The sequence below is a fragment of the Anabrus simplex genome, chromosome 8, assembly GCF_040414725.1.
Source record: "Anabrus simplex isolate iqAnaSimp1 chromosome 8, ASM4041472v1, whole genome shotgun sequence".
Classification (NCBI taxonomy): domain Eukaryota; kingdom Metazoa; phylum Arthropoda; class Insecta; order Orthoptera; family Tettigoniidae; genus Anabrus; species Anabrus simplex.
Genome location: NC_090272.1, coordinates 1,246,389 through 1,252,388, shown reverse-complemented (window position 1 = coordinate 1,252,388; position 6,000 = coordinate 1,246,389).

Here is a 6,000-nt window from a genome sequence, read left to right as displayed (position 1 = left end):
TCTGCTTACAATCAGATTCCCCTTGATGATGTTAGCTCTCGCTACACTGCGTTTATTACGCCTACTGGTTTATATCAGTTCCAAAAAGTTCCTTTTGGGTTAAATCTTGGATCTCAGATCATGCAGCGTTTTGTTGATTCTTTATTTTCCGATCTTAAGTACAAATATTTGTTTCCTTTTATTGACGATATCCTTGTTTATTCTCCTGATTTCGAATCTCACCTACTGCATGTCCGTGAAGTTCTTACACGTCTTCGTTCCGTTGGCTTGACTGTTAACCTTCCAAGGTTCTTGTCGCTCAAACATCTATCAAATTTCTTGGTCATATCCTCAGCTCACAGGGTGTCGCTGTTGATCCTGACCGTGTTTCCGCCATTCATAAAATTCCCCCTCCTCAGAATTTGAAACAATTGCGCTCCTTTTTAGGCATGGTGGGCTTTTATGCCAAATACATTCCTAATTTTTCTCAAATTTCGGAACCATTAAATCTCCTTAAAAGAAAAGGCGTTAAATTTCATTGGACTAATTCTCAACAAATTGTTTTTGATACCTTAAAATCCAAACTTTCTCATGCCCCCCTCTTGCAAATCCCCGATTTTTCCCTCCCCTTTGAACTTTCAACTGATGCCTCTGACGTCGCTCTTGGTGCTGTTTTACAAACAGACTTGTAATGGCCAAACCTTACCCACTGCCTATTTTAGTTGTCTTTTATCTCCTGCAGAACGAAAATATTCTGTCTACGAAAGAGAAGCTTCTTTTGGCTATTGAACATTTTGCCGAATACTTGGACCATCGCGAATTTGTAGTACAGACCGACAATCAAGCATTATCCTGATTGATTCATAATGCTCCTAAAATAGGTCGTACTGGTCGTTGGCTCCTTCGGTTATCTCGTTTTAAATTTTCGCTTAAGTTTGTATCGGGTTTTCATAATTCAGTTGCTGATGCTTTATCCCGCCTTTTTGAAGATACTCAATCCCATGACTCTGAAATTGATTCTTTGCCTGTTAATGCTATTACCTCTATTTCCTCCCTTACTAATTTTCCCCTTTCCTTTCAGTCCTGTGTGGACCATCAGAAACAAGATCCGTATTGTCAACAGCTCATTCAAGACCTTTCTCTTCCAAATTATTCTGGTCCTTTTCGTTTGCAGAATCGTCTGCTAATTTTTAAACCTACTCCACGTGCTATTTCTCGCCTCGTTCTTCCTTCAAATTTACGTCCTATAATTTTTCAGTATTTCCATGGTTCCACTGTTGGGGGCCACTTTGGAATGGCCAAAACTTATGCTCGTCTTGCCTCTTTATTTTTTTGGCCACAGATGAGAAAAGACATATATTCTTGGGTTCGTTTATGTGATTCTTGTCAAAAACATAAGCCACTCAACCACCAACCCTATGGGACCTATGCCGCTTCTCCTGCCACTTATTCCGCTGAAAAATTCTATATTGATATTGTTGGCCCGTTAGTAAAATCCTCAAAAGCTAATGCTTATATATTCACTTTGCTCGACGGTTTCTCCAAGTTTCTTATTGTTCGTCCATTACGAAATATTTCCTCCCAAATAATTATTAATTTATTATCCACTCAGATTTTTCCCATCATTGGTCTTCCTAAAGTATTAATTTCCGACAATGCTTCTATTTTTACTTCTAAGGTCTTTTATAATTTTTGTTTCTCTTACGGTATCAAGAAAGTTTTTACTTCCCCCTATCATCCTCAGGGTAACAATGTAGAACGTTACCATCGAAATCTCAAAACTTTTCTTTCTATTTTTCATTCTACTGACCATAAGTCTTGGGATTCCGAACTCCCCCATTTTGTTTTGGCATTAAATGCTACTATTAATTCTTCTACCTCCTTTACTCCTGCCAAGTTGTTTCTTGGCAGAGAGTTACACACACCCCTTTCTTTATCTTGGAATTTATCCTCATTATTGGATACCCCCTCTCATTTTCTCACTGATACTCAACTCAATCAAGCCCTTCAACAACTTCTTACTTGGTTTGTTAACAGCTAACCTAGCTATCTTTAACTCAAAGACCTTTATCGCGTAGCGTAAAAGCAAATGTAATAATATGATATCAAAAGGACAAGTCAGCTAGCCTAGAGTTGCGATGTTTAGAAGAAACTAAGTTTCAACCTATAGAGGTCAGAGATTGTTGTGAGTTTGAAGTTACATACTAACTAACAGTTTAGGCTTACCTTAAGTTGAAGGCTGCAAACTGGAGAATAATATTTGCAGCAGACAGTGATTTTCAAAAAAACAAAGAAAAAGAAGAAATCGTAAATAATAATAATAACGATAATAATAATAGTATTCAAGGAATTAATCTTACCTTCTGTTTTTACTGCTAGACGGTAGGTGAGCAAGTAAAGGATACGCACACCGAGAACTGCGAGGAGCGCTTCACACAGGCTGCACCGAGTAAATATGCAGCTTATCACTGTGCGGATGCAGGAGTTGCAGACATCAGCAGTACAGTTGGAATAAAATGTTAATGCAACAAGAGTTCTCCCGACTGCCTTACGCCGAGTTCTGCAGGCTGATGTATATTAAGCACTAAGCCGGGATCGAACTTGCTGTTGATGCCGAATTGTCAGAATTTAAGAGTTCTGCGTCGGAAAGAAACCTAGAAAGTTAGTGCGCGATCCTCGACCTCTGAACTTAAACGCGAGGGTACTAAGCTAATCAAAAAGCCGACATCTGCGGTATCCCTTGCCTGTAGGTACTTAAAGGTATTGAGCTAAGCCCGCAACTACGGTATTCCCTACCTGTGCTTAGCAGAAAGCTGAGCTAAGCCTACATCTACGGTACTCCTTGCCTTTAGATACTTAAAGGTACTGAGCTAAGATCACATCTACCGTAACCCCTACATGTACTTAGCAGGGTGCTGAGCTAAGCGGAAAGCCTACATCTACGGTATTCCTTGCCTGTAGGTACTTAAAGATATTGAGCTAAGATCACATCTACGGTGTCCCCTACCTGTACTTAGCAGGGTGCTAAACTAAGCCTACAACTACGGTATTCCTTACCTGTAGGTTCTTAAAGGTACTGAGCTAAGATCACATCTACGCTATCCCCTACCAGTACTTAGCAGGGCGCTGAGCTAAGCCTGCATCTACGGTATTCCTTACCTGTAGGTACTGAGCCAAGGTCACATCTACGGTATCCCCGACCTGTACTCAACAGGGTGCTGAGTTAAGCAAAAAGCTTACATCTACGGTGTCCCTTGCCTGTAGGTACTTAAAGGTGCTGAGCAAAGACTGCATCTACGGTATTCCCTACCTGCAGGTAGACAAAGAGAGGCCTAGGCTAAGAAGCGATTTTCAAATATATTAAGCTAAGACTGCATCTACGGTATTCTTTACTTGTAAGTAAAGAAAGGCGCTAGGCTGAGAAATAATCCTCAGGAGCACTAAGCCAAGCCTACCTCCACAGTATACCCTACATGTTAGCGACCTTTCAGAACAACACGATTCGCTGATGTACCGAAATATACAAGTTCTACAAGCAGACGTATTTGTACTACGATTAAACGAGAAGGTCTAAGCTCAGCTCGACAAGCTGCTACCGCTGCTAATAATTTTGATGTGGACTGTACGCGTGCAGTGGACTTCATACTTTGCTAAAGCATCACATTCCGACAGCAGCTCACCAGCCGGATGTAGCTTGTGTGTGTAGGCTTGCTTCAAACATCATCTAAAAACACACATTCCAGATATTTTTTCTTGTTCAGGTACTCTAAAGTCTGCTTATTCGAAACAAGGTTCTAGTACATACGTACTCGCGAAGCATAAGGTCTGAACTATGCTCGGAAGAAGCTAGCTGCTGCTCTCCTATCCCTAGTCCCGTTTTACAGCCGGATGCCTTTCCTGACATGAGATTTTATGTCGCAAAAACCTGTTTCACAGCCGGATGCCCCTTCCTAACGCAAGAATCTGTTTCTACAGCCGGAGACTCTTTTAGGATTTTAAATTACAGTATCTAGTGTTTTACGTCACGAACTATTGTTTTACGGATAGATGCCCTTCCTGACGCTGAAAGACCAGGATTTAGCCAGTTACCCTTCCTGATGCAACAAGACGAGAATTTATTTTATTCACTAATTTACAAAAGCATGTTAGGTGCAAGTTATGCTAAGCAAACAATCGCTATCTTACGCAAGCTGCTCAGAACTGTAGTCTTGCTTTCTCTTAGAACGAAGGTGCACCCCAAACACATCAATCAATGTTCTGATCATATGTTGTATCGAGTACAGTGTTCGATTATATTTTCGTAATCACTTCTTTTGTAATATAATCTTCAAGTATTCGATAAAGCTATACCATGAGAGAGCAGGCGAAAAAGGTTCTTTTAGAACAAAGGTATTCCTTGACATGTTCTTTTAAATTGTCCGCCACCACAAAGAGTGCGTCACGGTGCTCTGTAGTTTTTTAAGATGGCGTATGTGGAATTTGCCGCCACCACATTTCAACTAAAGAGTGTGGGACTGCGCTCTCTTGATTAAAGATGATGGATGACAGCTGACGAAATTGCTCGCAAGAGTGCGGAACGGTGCACTGTGGATTAAAGATGGCGGATGACAGCTAACGAAATTACCCGCATGATGGCAGCACGGTGCTCTGTTGATTAAAGATGGAGGATGTAGGCAGACGAAATTGCGCGCATGAAGGCAGCACGGTCTTCTCTATTTTAAAGATGGCGGATGACAGCTAACGAAATTACCCGCATGATAGCAGCATGGTGCTCTGTAGACTAATGATAGCGGATGACAGCTAACGAAATTGCCCGCATGAGGGTAGCACGGTGTTCTGTAGTTTAAAGATGGCGGATGACAGCTGACGAAATTGCCCGCATGATGGCAGCACGGTGCTCTCTTGATTACAGATGGCGGATGACAGCTGCCAAAAAAGCATTTCGGTTTGTTTCCAAACAAGAGCACGTGGAATTTGCCGCCACCACATTTCAAAGGTAAGTAGCTGCAGAGTGCAGCACGGTGCTCTCTTGATTAAAAATGGCGGATGACAGCTGTCAAAAAAGCATGTGGGTTTGTTTCCGAACAAGAGCACGTGGAATTTGCCACCACCAAATTTTAAAAGGTAAGTAGCTGTAGAGTGCAGCACGGTGCTCTCTTGATTAAAAATGGCTGATGACAGCTGCGCGTGGCTTTGTTTACCGATTCAAATCTCGCGCTAGTAAGGTTAAGTTGGCAGCACTAAGGTTTCGGTCTGTCAAGATGGCAGCACTGAGGTTTCCGATCCGTTGTTGTCTGTCAAAAAGCACGTGGCTGTCAAAAAGCACGTGTATGTTTTACCGATTCAAATCTCGCGCTAGTTAGATTAAGTTGGTAGCGCTAAGGTTTAGGCCCGTCAAGATGGCAGCACTGAGGTTAGCGATACGTTGTTGTCTATCAAAAAGCACGTGGCTGTCAAAAAAGCACGTGGATTTGTTTACCGATTCAAATCTCGCGCTAGTTAGGTTAGGTTGTTACCACTAAGGTTTAGGCCCGTCAAGAAGGCAGTACTGAGTTTAGCGATGCGTTGTTGTCTGTCAAAAAGCACGTGGCTGTCAAAAAAAGCACGTGGATTGGTTTACCGAGTCAAATTTCCCGCGGCAGGTGGAGCAGGCCTCTGCGATGGCCTCCCGGGAAGAGGAGGTGGAGGAAGCCCCTGGGAAGGCCCCTCGGGAGGAGGAGTTGGAGGAGGCCCCTGGAAGGACCCCTCGGGCGGAGGAGGTGGAGGAGGCCCCTGGGAGCCGGAGGTGGTAGTGGCCGCAGAACTGTCCAATTATACTACTATCTATTTTATATACTGGCTCAGTTTAACATTTCGTTCGGTAGTTATATAGTAGGTTAATTTTAGGCCCGTGTGTGAATTTGATGTTCTGTCATGAGTAGTATAATAGGACAGTTCTGCGGCCACCTCCTCCCCCGGCTCTCGGGAGAGGCCTCAACCTCCCGCGGGTAATTTGTATTTTGGCGGGAAATTTGAATTTTG